The sequence below is a fragment of the Dromiciops gliroides genome, chromosome 2, assembly GCF_019393635.1.
Source record: "Dromiciops gliroides isolate mDroGli1 chromosome 2, mDroGli1.pri, whole genome shotgun sequence".
Lineage (NCBI taxonomy): Eukaryota > Metazoa > Chordata > Mammalia > Microbiotheria > Microbiotheriidae > Dromiciops > Dromiciops gliroides.
The window spans coordinates 373520679-373537481 of record NC_057862.1 but is presented as its reverse complement, the minus strand read 5'-3'; positions in this window follow the sequence as shown (position 1 = coordinate 373537481).

Below are 16803 nucleotides of genomic sequence, written 5' to 3'. Positions count from 1 at the left end.
CCTCAATAGGGGAACTTTCCACGGCCAGACGATCACCTCCTCGGACCACCATCAGACCTCTATAAAAGTATATGCCTGTCTCGTGCTCCAGGAGATAGGTATCTCAGAGCCACACCTCTGTGCTATGCCTTCTCCCCATGAGAAGAAGTCCAAGGATTTCTCTCTTGGTTTCCTTTCCCTAGCGCCTAAATAAACTATTATTTTATTCTAATTGGATTTGTGTGCAAGAGGATGTAATTCTTTAAAGAGGGATTCCTAAGAACCCCTACCCCTACCCTAAACCCCCACCCTATTTCCCCATAACAATGGGTAGCCTCTGCACAAGTCTAAATGAATGAAGAAAGAAATTACTTAGAAGAGAAAGATATGAAGACATGAAGTCGATATGTTCAAGTGAATTTCTACTTTGACCAGTGCACAGTAGAGAGTCCCAAGCAGGGCTGCTGTCCAGAAATATGGATTCCACTAGCTGTGATTCTACCATTTGAGCTTTACTCTATGAGATGCTTCCATAGGTTTTCCAGAAAGTATTTTTTTAAATGTGGACAATCCTAGCATAGGTCATACTTTAAATACTTAAACTAATTGATTCCTTGGTTGGCAATTAAGCCCTCAGCTGGCATTTATTGTAAGTGAGCTGTGTGGATATAATGAGACCCAAGGATGATCCACATAACAGAGGGAAGAGGAGAGAGGCATAGGGAAAGTGGGAGGAGCCTAGAAATTCACTTGAATTCCTTTACCATTTTGAAGAGGCAACCCTGAAAGTCCATGTGGGGCAACTGTTCTAGGGTCATGATCAAAGGCCAGAAGTCAAGCGGGCATTGAGCATAAAGTACAGAGACTCCCGCAGAATCCTCTCTAACTCCTTACAATCGGAAGGGGGAGACAGAAAATTCACCATATTTGTACCACCTCTGTGTTCTGGCATGTGAAATGTCCTTCCCCAGGTACAGCCTGCATATCCCAGTCAGTAACAAACCGTCCCCCTCAGAGGACTTGCGGCAAAGAAAACACTTTGCGTCTCTCTAATATATTACCTATGTATTACTGTCTCTGGTAGTTTGCTGTGTATGTCTCATATCAGTGTACTAGATTGTAAACTCTATGAAGGCAGAGAATGTGTCTATCTGAAGTTTGTATCTTCCTCATGCCGAGGCACAGGGCTCTGAAGCTTCAAATTTTAAATTGAGTGGAATTGTTATTGCCCACCCCCTAATTCTAACCTATATTATTATCTTCTTGAGATCCTAGGCCTGCATTTGACCAGGATAACTTGTTTTCTTGTTGTTGTTGCTTTTTGGGGGTGGGGGCCCTTCTTCTTGTTAAGGGGGTTCCTATGAAGCCACCTTGCAGAGGTCAGCCAGACAGTAGTATCAAGTTTTGTTTTCCTATAGAGCTGAAACATTGTCGCTACCTGGGCCCTGGACAGAAGAAGACAACAGTGAGGACAATGGGTGTAGTATTCTTTTTCTTAGACAAGGAGGATCTGAATTAGACGTGGGCAGAATAGGTAGAAAGATAACAAGGTCTAACATCAGGCCACCTAAATTAGAATCTTAGCACCACTTATTCTGTGACCTTGATTGAGTCAATTAACCTTCCTGAGACATACGTTTCAGGATATGCTGGAGCTAAATTGTGTGTGTGTGCGCTCGTGTGCCCGTGAGCATGCTGGACAATGGGGGTTAAGTGACTTACCTAGGTTCACACAGCTAGTGTCAAGTGTCTGAGGTCAGATTTGAACTCAGATCCTCCTGAATCCAGGGCCGGTGCTTTATCTGCTGTGCCACCTAGCTGCCCCAGAGTTAAATTTTTAACAGGCAAACACAAGAAACCAGGCTTGATTTATTGTTTTGTTGATTGTCTAGACTTAAGAAAGTGATGGAGAAAATGTTAATATGTGGGTGTGGTTCAGATTCAATTTAAAAGTGTGTTATGGGGAGGAAGAAGGGCAGGGGAAAAGCATTTATTAATCACCTAGTATGTACCAGGCACTGTGCTGAGCACAAATATCTCATTTGATATCAAATGGGTTCTTTTTTTTTCAGACTCAGTTGTTAAAATTTTACCAACATTATATGAATATAATGGAATACTATTGTGCTATAAGAAATAATAAGCAGGAATGTTTCAGAAAGACCTGGAAAGACTTAAGTGGACTGATACTGAGTAAATTGAGCAGAACCAGGAGAACATTGGACACAGTAACAGCAACACTGTGCTATGATCGACTATGATGGACTCTTCTCAGCAATGCAATGATCCAAGACAATTCTAGGGGGCTCATGTTGGAAAATGTTCTCCACATCCAGAAAAAAGAACTGTGGAATCTGAATGAAGATTAAACCATATTGTTTCTACTTTTTTGTTGTTGTTTTTCTTTTTTGAGGTTTTTCCCTTTTGTTTTGATTCTTCTTTCACAACATGACTAATTCAGAAAAATGGTTAATGTGATTGTACATATATAACCTATATTGGATTGCTTTCTGTCTTGGGGAAGGGATAGGGAAGAGAGGAAGGGAGAAAAATATGGAACTCAAAATCTTATAACAATAAATGTTGAAAACTATCTTTACTTGTAACGGGAAAATAAGAAAATACTTTTAAGATTGAAAAAAATTTTTTTACCAATACCTGCTTAGTTTCTTCAACAATAAAATGAGTGAGTTCAGATTAGGACTACTAAATTCCCTTCCAGTTCTTGGATCACCTGGTTACTACCTCTAGGCCAAATGGTTTTCTATCTGAGAGATACAGATGGTTCAGACCCATCTGTACGTTTGATTTTAAAAAGAAACTTCACCACTCAAGTCACTTTGGGGAGAAATGGCGGTCATTCTCACTCTGACCTCAGTAAAACTTTGACTTACATCCTGGGAGTCTGTAGTAATGAACACGGAGTCACATGAAGCTTCGTTAACCAGACAGTTCTGTTCTCTGCTTTCACACAACCAAACTGCTGGATGCTGTCTGCCCTAGAGAGAAAAGAGCACCAAGATCATGGTGCTATTTGAGTTTTCTCCCCAAAATATTCATAGTATCACTTTTTGTAATAGCAAAGAATTGGAAACAAAGTTGATGCCCATTGATTGGGGAATGACTAAATAAATTGGACGCTCTCAGATGTAATGGAAAATTGTTGTGCTGTAGAAGAGTATGAATAAGGAGAATACGGAGAAGCATGGAAAAAAACTATATGAACAAAAATAATACAATGTAAACAGAGCCAGGAAACCAATACACACAAAGACTACAACAATGTGAACAGAAAGGATAAACACACACACACACACACACACACACACACATACACTCCTTTTTAAAAGCAATGTTGCAAAATTAGAAAGAACAACCATGGGTTCAAAGGAGAGACATGAGAAGACAACCCTATACCAGCCTTTTGAAGGGATGGGAGGTCCACAAGTGTAGTGCATCACACTTATTGTCAAACTTTTGTCAATCAGTTTTACTGATTATTTCCATTCTTCCCCCCCCCCTTATTTTTGTCTAATAATAAATAGTCTGTTATATGGAATGGCCCTCTGTGGAGGAGAAAGAGAAGAATGCTGGGGGAAAGTATGATGATGTGGGGAGAAGAGAGAAATGAGTAATTTTTTAAAAAATAATTCTTTCTAGACTGTTACAGCTGGAAGGTCCCTTGGTGATCAGTCGATCATATTCCCTTTATTTTTCATAAAAGAGAAATCTCAGAGATTAAGTGAGTTGCCCGATGTCACTTACCAATTAGTGAATATGCCTCATGATGCCACTTAGTAGCATACCATGTTCTCTCTGCCATCTCCAGGTATCTCTGGGGAACTAAGTCACCCTTTGAGAGCCTCCACACCCCAGGCACATCCTACCCACAGAGAGATGAGCAAAAGCAGTTTTCATGGGCTCAGGTCCTCGATGATCATCTTTCCCCTCATGGAAGAGGGCACAGAATTCAGTTCAGGCCATAGCTTCTTTCTGTAAAGTAACTGTTTCCCTTTAAGTCCCCTTTTTCCCTGAAAAAGAACCTAGGTAATGAATAGGAACTAGACAGCACAGTCTTGACCTCCTCATCCATTGTTTCCCTGTCCTTGTGCTGGCCTTCTGGGGTGGGAGGGGTGGGGGGAGGAAGGAGGGGTGCAGTTTCCTTCACAAAGACCACCGGTCGTCCTTGAGAACACGAGTCCAGAAGCCCACGGGCTTGGAGCTATCTGCAAGGCTATATAATCCCCTCCCCCGGGGGCTCAGCCGGGCCCACGATGGTCCATTTCGTACCCACTATCTTCCCGTCCCAGCCAACTCTCCACCCCCAACCCTACTTTCTATGAGTAGGATTCCTTCAGAGCTGCCTGAGCGATATACTTATCAAAGACTTCATAAATACGTGGTGCATGGATGAATGACGACACACAGGAGATGGTCTCGAATGCTTTATTGGAGCCCAGGGGTGAACAGGTACCCTGATCGGGTACCAGGAGGAGGCAGCCCGAGCTCTCTGACATTCCTTCCTCTTTATTCCTCGCCTCCTTCCGCAGCAGCAGTGGTGGCTTCGGGTGCGGGATCCGCTGGTGCTGCGTCGGGTGCGGGATCCGCTGGTGCTGCGTCGGGTGCGGGATCCGCTGGTGCTGCGTCGGGTGCGGGATCCGCTGCCGCTGGTGGTGCTGCTGCGGGGTCTGCTGCGGGTTCTCCTGCGGCTGCAGGAGGCCCGGCATCAGGAGGCGCGGCAGCAGGTGGAGCGCCTCCAGATTCTAGGGTGGTCAAGGCTCCGGCCATGGGAGGTGAAGCTGGACCAGTCCCGCCAGGGGTCATTGTCGTCCCTGTGCCTTCCTTCGGGAGCTTGTCCGCGGGCACACAACACTTTTTCTTATTGGGACACGTAGAATACTCCTTTTCGTTACTCTTGCACGGAGTCCGACAGCGCCCTACGTTATTGTAGCATTTTTTTGCTCCCCAGCCACCTGAGCAGGGAAAGGAAAGAGCACGGAGTGAAGGGGGGTGGGGGGGCGTTCTGGGACAATCCGAGAGTTGTCAGGGCGAGGGGTGAAGACTCGGAGAGGATAGGAGTTCTATTTTGGAAGTAGGTGGGGAGAATGGTAAAAGAGGAAAGCGGTTTCGTGAGGAAGCGGATGAGAAAAGAAGCTTGTGTTTTCGGGGGAGGCGGAGCACTTCCCAACCTTTCAGACTCTCCCCCTTCGAAATCCCCAGATAGACAGAGATCACCCAGACACCTAGATCCTCCTATCTCCCCAAGAAGCCCCAGAGCAGGTGAGAGGATGGAAAGGATAATCTTGAACTCTCAAAACCCCACTCTAACCTTCGGTTCCCCAAGAAATGCAAAGTCAAGCTTCTTTTGGGGGGTGGGGTGAGGCAACTGGGGTTAAGTGACTTGTCTAGGGTCACACAGCTAGTAAGTGTCAAGTGTCTGAGGTCGGTTTTGAACTCAGGTCTTCCGGAATCCAGGGCGGGTGCTCTATCCACTGCGCCACCTAGCTGCCCCAAAGCAAGCTTTTTAATATCCGCCCAGTCCTTAGGTTGAGGAAATAAGTCCCCAGAAGATGCTCCTTGGTCCTTCAGCCCTGCCCGAGTCTCCGTGATCCCTGTTAGGATTTTCTTGGCAAGGAGTGGTTTGCCATTGCCTCCTCCAGCTCATTTTTTTTTTTTTTGCAGGGCAATGGGGGTTAAGTGACTTGCCCAGGGTCACACAGCTAGTAAGTGTCAAGTGTCTGAGGCCGGATTTGAACTCAGGTACTCCTGAATCCAGGGCGGTGCTTTATCCACTGCGCCACCTAGCCGCCCCACCCTCCTCCAGCTCATTTTACAGATGGGGAAACGGAGGCAAACAGGGTTAAACTTGCCCAGCTTCCCACACAGTAAGGGGCTGAGGCTAGATTTGAACTTAAGTCTTCCCGACATTCTACACACTGTGCCACCTAGTTGTCGCATTCCCAGATGTATTCCTTGTGAATGCTGATTAGAGTCGTGGGCGGAGATCCCAGCTAAGGAGACTTTCTATCCCTTAACCAAGCTCCAAATTGAGGGAGGGGGGATTGGCGAGATAGGTACGGGCATGAGGGCGAGAAGAGAAAAGGAGATATCAACTAGGCTCCTGGTCTAAATGGTACAGTGGAAAGAGTCCTGGACCTAAGACTCAGAAGACCGGAGTCAAATCCCAGCTCTTTCACTCATTGCCTGTGTGATTGGAGGAAATACACTTAACCTCTCTGGGCCTCAGTTTCCTCCTCTATAAAATGCAGTGGGGAGTGTGGGAAAACTAGAAAGTTTCTAAGGACCTTTCAGCAACTGAAAGAAAACGTCTTTGTTTTCCTCTGTGATCTAAGGGAGGCAGCACAGTATGAGAGGGGAGAAGGCTGGCTTTGGAGTCAGAAGATATGAGTTCAAATCCTGCCTCTGACACTACCTATGTGACCTTGGGCAAGTCAACATATCTCCCTGAGCCTCAGTCTCCTCATCTGTAGAAAAGTGTAGGGGATTGGAACAAGATGGGTAGGGATCTAATTAAGGGGGGTTGGACTAGCTGGCCTCTGAGGTCCCTTCTCTTTCTTAAGCTGATTCTATGATCTATGATTCCCCCAATTCCTCATTAGAGCTCCAGAGCATCTGAGGGAAAGAAGAACAGGACCTCTGAGAGATGGATGAGCTTCTGACTCAGGCTGCATAATACCCCTGCTTACCCTATAATTCCCTTCTCTGTGTGTGTGTCTCTCTCTCCCTTTCTCTGTCTCTGTCCCTTTTTGTCTCTCTGTCTCTCTCACTGTCTCTGTCTGTCTCTGCCTCTCTTTCTCTCTGCATCTCTCCCCCCAACCTCCCAGGAATGTAACACAGAATATTTAAAATACTGCTCAGCCAGACAGCTTGGAGTTACATCACTTCCCAGAGCCAATTAAGACTTTCTTTCTTCTTTCTGGGTGGGGGCAATGAGGGTTAAGTGATCTTGCCCAAGGTCACACAGCTAGTGTCAAGTGTCTGAGGCCGGATTTGAAATCAGGTCCTCCTGAATCCAAGGCTTTATCCATTGTGCCACCTAGCTGCCCCCAAAGACTTTCATGGATAAATTGTATTGAGTTTGGAAGTAAAAAACTTCTCCTAATGACAGAGCCCCTTCTTCCCAGGTATCATGCCCTTTTTCTCTGCCTTTTCTCCTTGACGATTACACTGTCTTTAATAATGTTGGTTATACTCTTCATCTTGAAACTCCTGTCACCGTCCCTTGATTCTCAAATCACTACACTTTCCTAGATCACCTTCTAATCTTACTCTGCTATTCGGTTCCTCCTCCTTGTCTCTCCCTAAAGGTGGGCATATCTGTGTTCTTTTTTAAAATAATATTTTACTTGTTTCCAATTACATATAACGACAATTGTTGGGGCACCTAGGGGCACAGTGGATAGAGCACCGGCCCTGGGAGTGAGGAGGACCTGAGTTCAAATCTGGTCTCAGACACTTAACACTTACTAGCTGTGGGACCCTTGGCAAGTCACTTAACCCCAATTGCCTCACTTAAAAAATAAATAAATAAAGACAAATGTTAGCATTCATTTTCTTTCTCCCGCTCTCCCTTCTTCTTCCCTAAGTATGGTAAACAATGTTTTTATATGTTATATAGGAATAGGCATATCTGAAAGGCTTCATTCTTTCCTTTCTCTAACTCCTTCCTACTCAGACTTCTTCTTTATGAGGATGACTCCCAAATCCCTATCTCCTTTCTCAGGCTCACACTTCCAATGGCCCACAGATCATTTGCACCTGGATGCCCTACCGAATTCTTCAGAGTCAACACATCTACAACACTAGTCCTGTGGACAATGTAGACTTCCCTCTGCTGGCTAGGCTAGCATCTTGGGACTTTTCTGGACCCTTCAGTCTGGAAAGATGAAAGACTGAGAAGAAACATGACCCATTTGTGTTAAAATCCCAAAGGGAATGGAGATGGATGCCACTGTGTTCACTATGCCCACAACACTAGACCAAAGACATTTCACAAGTAGTCTTAGGAAGAGTAAAAGGTTGTTCCAGTTCCTACATGGAGAGTTGAGTCATAGCTCACTGGGGGTGCAGGCTAAAAAATCTGACTACAGTAAAGAAGAGTTTTGTTTTTAATTCCTAATTAGGATGTCTGAAGCTGATTCTAGCCTGCACAAGTAGAAAAACAGAGCTTAAGTGACCTTAGAAAGACTCTAGTCCAATCTCTGTCATTTTACTGAGGGGGAAATTGAGACCATGCCCAAGGTCACACAGGTGCCAAAGTCAACCTTTGCACCCGGGTCTTTGCCTTCTGACTCCAATTCCATAGTTCCTTCCAATTCACCACCTCATCTCATGCCAGGAAAATATTGCCCTCTCCTGAAGGTCCAAGTCCCCATAAAGGACAAAATGTTGGTCTGCAGGGAACTTTGGGTAGCCCTAGGGGCATCTCTGCTCATCCTAGGTGGATTTCAATGCTCCCTGATGGTCCTGACCATCATCCCATGACCCCATTCCTCAGGCATAAGCACCAGTGTGCCCCAGTCCCAGTTCCCTCTCTTCCCTCAAGATTGTTCCAGGTTACCTTGGGTTGTCTGTGCCAGAAATGAAATAACAGCAAAGGCCAGGAGAAGGAGCTTCATGGCTGGTGTCCCCTGCAGAGAGGGCCAACAGGGCTAATGGAGAACTGAGAGAGAGCCCTGTGTGCTGTGGGTTGGAGCTCCAGCATTTATTTACCCTCCTCAGCGGGGCTGGGCAGGGGTGCTGAACCAGAGAGGGAGCAGAATTCTGTGCTGCCCAGAGTCATTACATTAGGTCAGACTGCCCATTGATCAGTCACCTCAACTGGGTGCCCCTTGGGTTCCAAGCTCCATCTCCAACACTGTTGAGAGATACATAAACCACAGTCAATGTGGCAGTTATAGAAGCATAGATTTTTTGAGCTTGGAGGGACCTTGGGAACATCTTTTTACAGAGGAAGAAACTGAGACCAGAGGAGGGAAGGTGCTTTGTAGCAGGTCTTGCTGCAAGAGTCTGAATGGGAACCTGTATCCTTTGAATCTAAAGCTGGTGCTCTTGCCACTCTGCTGGACTATCTCCCTCCCACGTCCAACTCCTTGTCAAAATGGAAAAAATATGTATGTTCATTGAGTCTCTGTTTTAAAGAATCCCTCAACCAGAATATGACAATTTGATTTCCCCCTCCCTTTGAACTCCAGTTTCATCAATTAAATTCAAAAGACAGAGGAATTTCCAGAAAGAAACATAAGAACTGGGCCTTTCTGCACTGGACAAATTGGAAGATTATTTGTGCTGACCTCAGTGGGCCCCTTTGAAGACTTTCTCCTTAAAACCTCTCCTGGACACCCTGAGGTAACTCAGTGAGTGCCTGCAGCTTCCTCCTCTCTTCTATCTAAAAACTGCTCTTAGGAAGCCACCTGCTGGAGTGGGGTGAAGGGAGAGGGAAGGGAAAGGAAGGAAAGGGGAAGGAAAGGGGAAAGGGGAAAGGGGAAAGGGGAAAGAGGAAAGAGGAAAGGGGAAAGGGGAAAGGGGTAAACGGGGAAGGGGAAGCGGAAGACTCCATGGGTCAGGACTTTTCTTTTCCTTTTCTGCTTCCCCTCTCACTAAGCTTTTTGACTTTGAATAGAACCTGTCCCCTCTTAGGTCTCAATTTCCCCTACCTGTAAAATGAGATTAGATTAGATGATCTTTAAGACCCCTTTCAGTTCTAACCTTCAAGGTTTTCAAGATCCCTCCAACTCTGACAGGTTCTGGTATATAACTTTCAGATTCAGATTTCACCCCTCCCTTCATCCCTCTGTGTGAATTTCAGTTATTTCCAAAGCCTCTGGTATTTGTGAGTTTCCACTGATATCTGTGTGGTTTTAAGGGTTCTTAGTCAAGTAAGACAATTTAAGGAGGATTTTCCTTACTCCCTGAAATCGCATCCCTAGACAGCCTCCTTTTAAAGCTGTCTACAGAGGAACTCAATGAATTAGCTGGTCCTGAATGGTTCCCCTGAGCCATCCTATGGAAGCTGAGTGATCTTTCCCTCATTTATTTTTTCTCATTCCACCTTATATTCTTCCTGGGGCACCATAATCATATTTTTTCTTTTTTAAAAAATAAACATTTTATGGGGCAGCTAGGTGGTGCAGGTGGATAGAGCACTGGTCCTGGAGTCAGGAGGACCTGGAGTTCAAATCGGCCTCAGACACTTAACACTTACTAGCTGTGTGACCCTGGGCAAGTCACTTAACTCCAATCCTCACTAAAAGAACAACAACAACAACAACAACAACAAAAAACATTTTTATTTAAAGTTTTGAGTATCAAATTATGCCCTCCCTCCATCCTTTCTTCCCCCCTCCCTGAGGCAGTAAGCAATCAGATATAGGTATACATGTGCAACTATATAAAATATTACCCTATTAGTCATTTTGATAAGAAAACTTGAATAAAAGGGGGGAAAATCAAAGTGAAAAATAGCATGCTTCAGTCTGTGTTCAATCATATCAGCTCTTTATTTGGAGGTGCATAGCATGCTTCATCCATAACTATATTTTAAGAAGTATGAGAATTATCCGTGTACTCGTCTTCTCTTCCTCCTAGGCTTCCAGATCTCGGAGGCCAGTGTCAGTGTCTTTTTCTGATCTGGTGCCCAAATCTACACAGTTCATCAATCAAATTAGAGAGTTCAAAGAAGAACGAGATCACTGTGGACTGGAGTAGACAAGGAAGACTTCCTGGAGGTGATGGGAAACTCCTAGAGGGAGTTTGGGATTGGGGGAATTTAGATGAATACAGTATAAACTACTTGGACAAGCATTGATTGTATATCTAGGATGAAACAGAATGCTCTGCACACCAAAGATGTTGAACAAATGTTTTTTGGTTTGTTAAAATGATAAGCAGAGAACTAAAGGAAAGACATTTAGGTTGGAGAAAAAGCATGAGAAAAGGTACATTGAAGAAAGTTTAGGATGTTGGGAGCAAGGGGCAGAGTGTGGACATGATGAAAATGGACTGGTTGGCACCAAGGCTATGCATTGGGGAGCAATGTAAGATAAGAATTGTATGGGGAAAACACGTGGGTAGGGGGTTTGGATTAGGGATAGGGATAGGGATAGGGATAGGGGTTGGGGTAGGAGTTTGGGATTGGGGGTTCTTAGGGATTCCTCCTTAAAGTATTACACCCTTGGGGGGCAGCTAGGTGGCACAGTGAATAAAGCACCAGACCTGGATTCAGGAGAACCTGAGTCCAAATTTGGCCTCAGACACTTGACACTTACTAGCTGTATGACCTTGGGCAATGTCACTTAACCCTCATTGCCCCACAAAAAAAAAATTACACCCTCTTGTACACAAATCCAATAGAATAAGATAATAGTTTATTTAGGGACTGGGGAAGGGAAAACCAAGAGAGAGAATCTCATGGGGAGAAGCATGGCACAGAGCATGGCTCTGAGATACCATCTCCTGAGCAGGAGACAGGCAGATACTTTTATAGAGGACTGATGGGGGTGATTCATCTGACTATGGAAGTTCCCATTACTGAGGGAAGAACATCCCCCACTGTTGGTGGCTAGGGAAATTGGGTGGAGGGGGAGTGGCTCTGGATCTCTCAAGTCATCTCTCTCTCCTTCTCCACCACAAAGGCAGCAGCCACACCTAATCTTATCTCCCCAAGGGTGGGGGGAGACTGGAATGAAGGGTGATGGTCCTAGCTCAGTCCTGATCAGGTTCCACTTATCTCTTTAGGTGTGTCTGTCCTTTGGTTTAGTTTCTCAAGGAGAAGTTTCTTTGATGTACCCCAGAGAAACTTCTGGGGTGGCCTAGACCCATAATAAGACTGAATAAGAAGAGTAAGCCATAGTATAGAGTACCTTGAAAGCAAGGCTAAGGACTTGGCACTGAATCTTGTAGGTAGTGGAAAGTCATTGTAAGTTATAGAGCAGGAGACGATCATGAAATTTTTACCAATCATTCCAGTCACAATGTTGGGGAGACTTGCAACCTGGATGGGGGAACTAGCTCACCCAAAGAATTGGAGGCTCATTGTGAGGGAAACAATCCTCTTCTCAATAATTCTCGGGAACTCAGCACTGATGTGACAAAGGCTCTTTTATTTCCTTCTCCTGAAAGGAGGCACCCTAGTGTGCAGCTAGTGGGTGCCGAGAAAGGGGGCTATACAGGCCCTGTTTTAAATCCTAGTCCCTAATGAGAAATGGACCTCCCCTTATTTCATCATTGGTCCCATTACTCAAGGGTTACAATCTACATGCAAAAACTAGCTAATCTGAACATAGTATTCCCATCCCTCTTCCTTATATGGCATAACTCAGGAGTGGACCTTATTCTTCCTTATATGGACACAACTCCTGAGCGGACCTTATTGAGACTAGGGCTCCTTGAACCAGTGATTTTGTTAGCCAGAGAGGGAGGAGGGGATCTGAGACCTTTGTCCTAAAACAGGTCAGGAGGAGTATGATTGGCTTGTTATATCCTCATTGAGAGGAGACAACTACCCATTTCTCAAACTCATCATGAATATTGTAAAATAAAAAGAGATTTATTAGGAGAGAGGAATATGGCTAGGGAACAGATCACCATTATGACTTCTCCCACTGAGTAAGAGAAAACCTGGTCTTTTGTATCTTTACAAAACAAAGAAATAGAAGGGAAGGGCAAGATAACTGTGAGGGAATCTTTGAATAATGGGCTATCAGTAGAATATGCAGCATCCATCCATATCCTGCATATCATCTTGCAGACCTTAGTATTGTTTATCAGTGTATTGGGGTCCTGCTCAGCCATGCCTTATTCCTGAGGTGCTTTTCCCTGGGAAAGTTTTAAGAATTCCTTGGGGGTTGAAATCTTTAGCTTTCTTGGGGTCCCACTGCATTCCTACAACAGCAAGTTTTCTTATCTCTAAAATTCCTAACAATTCTAAAATCCCTAGGCTTCGAGGTAGCATAGGGATAGAGCTCTGAGCTGGAGTCAGCAAGACCTGACTTCAAATCCAGTCCCAGTTACTCCTTAGTTGTATGTCCCTGGGCAAGTCATTTAACCACTGTCTGCCTCAATTTCCTCAACTGCCAAATAGGGATAATAATAGTTCCTAACTCACAGGGTTGCTGTGAGGATCAAATGAGATAATAATTGCAAAAGCATTTAGCACAGTGCCTATTAGGCACATGGTAGAGGCTTCATAAATCCTTATTCCATTCTATGTCATTATCCTATGACCATTTAGCTTTGACTAAAGGATCAGCATTTGAAATGGGCTTTGAAAGATGAATAGGGTTTTGACAGGTAGAGACCACGGAGGGGCTTGAGTGAAGCATAGAGGCAATTTTAAAGGGACGCAGAATCAGTCAGTTTAACTGGAACATAAGGTGTCTGAACTAGAGTGGGGAATTGTGGGTATGGAAAAGTGAAAGCCATTTGGAAGGAATGACAGGGACTTGGCAAAAAACTAGAGAGAGCATGATCAAGTTGAAGGAGCCACATATCTGAAGTCAGAAGATGGGAATTCAGGTTTGTGGTCTCCTACATCTTACCCAGAGGTATGACCTGGAGGAGGTCATTTCATCACTCTGGGACCCCATTCCCTCATATATGAAATGAGGCAATTAAACTAGTTGGTGTCTGAGGTGTTTTCCAGATCTAAATCTATGATCTTATGATGCCACAAAGGATCTGAAGGAGAAAGAGGAGTCAAAAAAGAACTGGGGAGGGGCAGCTAGGTGGCGCAGTGGATAGAGCACCGGCCCTGGAGTCAGGAGTACCTGAGTTCAAATCCGGCCTCAGACAATTGACACTTACTAGCTGTGTGACCCTGGGCAAGTCACTTAACCCCAATTGCCTCACTTAAAAAAAAAAAAGAACTGGGGGGGGTGGAGCCAAGATGGCAGAGGAAAGACATTAAACCCACAGGGCTCCTGATACAATCACCCCAAAAATAGTAATAAAAGAACCCTTGGGGCAGAAAAACACACAAAAATATGGGCTGAGAGTTTTCTCCAGCTATAGATAGATTTTCAGGGGCCGTGCTGGGCCACGAATAAACCCTAACCCCACAATCAGCTGACACACCAAACACCCACCAGAGGAATTTGCCCCAGTGCCTCTGAATCGGCTGCAGCACTGGCGTCTTCTGGAACCGAGCGGGTGGTCGGACTAAATGGCTGGCCTGGGGTGGGGGTGGGGGGGTAAGTGCAGGGGTACCAGTGGACTGGGGGGAAGGATTCAACTGTCCTACCCCAGCAGGGAACCAGGAAGAAATCCTGAGTGGTGGGAGACCCAGGTTGGGGAGGGGAGCAGGGGAGCAGTCTCATCAGAAGCTGAGAACCACACCACAGAAAGCTTTGCTGGTTGGTTCCTTAGTAAGTAGGCCTGAGGTTATCTCTGGACCTGAGAACAGGCCAGGTGAGATTAAAACCTGCTCCCCCCCCCCCAACAAAAACAAAACACCTGGGACCCTCTGAAGCTGAGAATAGGAGTGGAGCCGATAAGCAGTCCCACCCCCAACCCCACCCCCCCCCACCCCCAGTGGAGAGTTTAAAATCAAATGAAAGCGAGGCCAGGCAGGCTAAGAAGAAGCCCAACCATCCCCCAGGCCATGCTGTAGCTTGAACAGTGCGTCCTAGAAGCAGCGCCACACTTTAAGAAGGAGTTAAAAGCCAAGAAATAGTAAGCCAGGATGAGTAGGCAGAGAAAGCAGAAGACCATCGAAAACTTCTTTGGGGGTAAGGTAGACCACAATACAACCTCAGAAGAAGAAGATAATAACAGGGTCAAAGCTCCAACATCCAAAGCTTCCAAGAAAAATATGAACTGGTCTCAGGCCATGGAAGCTCTCAAAAGGGACTTTGAAGAGAAAGTAGGAGAAATAGAAAGAAGATGTAGAGAAAAGGAGGAAAGAATGGAAAGGGAAATGAGAGCGATGCAGGAGAGTCATGAGAAAAAAGTCAACAGTTTGAAAAGCCAAATGGAAAAGGAGATTAAAAACTGTCTGATGAAAATAACTGCCTAAGAATTAGGATTGAACAAATGGAAGCAAGTGACTTTATGAGAAACCAAGACACAGTAAAGCAAATCCAATTGAATTAAAAAATATAGGGCAATGTGAAATATCTCCTTGGAAAAACAGCTGACCTGGAAAATAAATCTAGGAGAGAGAATTTGAAAATCATTGGACTACCTGAAAACCATGACCAAAACAAGAGCTTAGACACCATTCTCCAAGAGATTGTGAGGGAAAATTGCCCTTATATTCTAGAAGCAGAAGCTAAAATAGAAATTGAAAGAATCCACCGATCACCTCCTAAAAGAGATCCCAAAAAGAAAACCTCCAGGAATATTATAGCCAAATTCCAGAACTCTCAGGTCAAGGAGAAAATACTGCAAGCAGCTAGAAAAAAAGGAATTCAAATACTGTGGAGCTCCAATAAGGATAAAGCAAGATCTAGCAGCTTCTACAATAATGGACTGAAGGGCATGGAATATGATATTCCAGAGGGCAAAGGAACTGAGACTTCAGCCAAAAATCATGTACCCAGCAAAACTGAGTATAATTTTTCAGAGACAAAAATGGGATTTCAATGAGAAAAAGGTCTTTCAAGCAGTTGTGATGAAAAGACCTGAACTGAATAGAAAATTTGACTTTCAAATACAAGACCCTGGAGAAGCATAAAAAGGTAAACAGGAAAAAGACTTCATGAGGGATATTAAAAGATTAAATTGTTTGAATTCCTACATGGGAAGATAATACTTTGAAATCATAAGAACTATCTCAGTAAGAAATTCACAGAAGACAGGGCTGAACTGAATATGAAGGGATGATATCCGTAAAGCATTTATGTTTTGTTCTTTGTAGGGCAGACAGGGTGGGGTGTCTTATGTCTGGGGCTGGATTTGGGCTTGGGGCCTCCTGGGTCCAGGTCTGGTGCTTTGTCCACTGTGCCACCTAACTAATCCATGATGACATCATTAAAATAGGGTTGAGGTTTAGGAGAAATAAACTGGGGGAGGGAGAAGAGGAGAAATGGTCTGGGGAGAAGTAGTTCACATGAAGGAAACAAGAAAAAAACTTATGGAGGAGAGTAGAAGAGGGGGAAGGAGTTGGGGAGTGAGTGAACCTTAATATTATCAGAATTTGCTCAAAGAAGGACTAACATACATACTCAAGTAAGTATAGTAATGTATTTTTGCCCAGGGAGGGGAGGAAGAAAAGGGAAGGGGGGAAGAAGGGAAGGAGGAGAGGGCAGATTGGGGGAGAGAGCAGTAAAAAGCAAAACACTTTCAAGGAAGATGAAGATGTTCTGCATTACTGCACCAGTATGACATTGAATTTCTTGATCTCATAGGGAGGGTTGAGGAGGGAGGGAAGAAGAAAAATTTAGAACACAAGAGTTAGCTCAGGGACCCTGATCTCATTGGAGTGGGCTCATGGAGGGAATAGCTTTCATACCCAATTGGGAGGAGCAATCTATTTAACCCTGCAGGAAAATAGGAGGGGAAGAGGATAAGGAAGGAAGGGTGAAAAAGGGAGTGTAGAGCAAGGGCGAGGATAGTCAGAAGTAAAACACCTCTGAGGAGGAATAGGTAAAAAGAAGATAGAGTAAATGTCATGGGAAGGGAGTGGGATGGAGGGAAATAGTTATGGTGATTCATTATAATGGCAAAACATATGGTACCTACTCTGCTGGGCTTTTATGAAGAAAATTCTCTGTCAAGCTTAAGGTACTATATAAAGGTTATGATGAACAGGATACTATCAGGAAAAACCTGGAAAGACCTACATGAACTGAAGCAGAGTGAAAT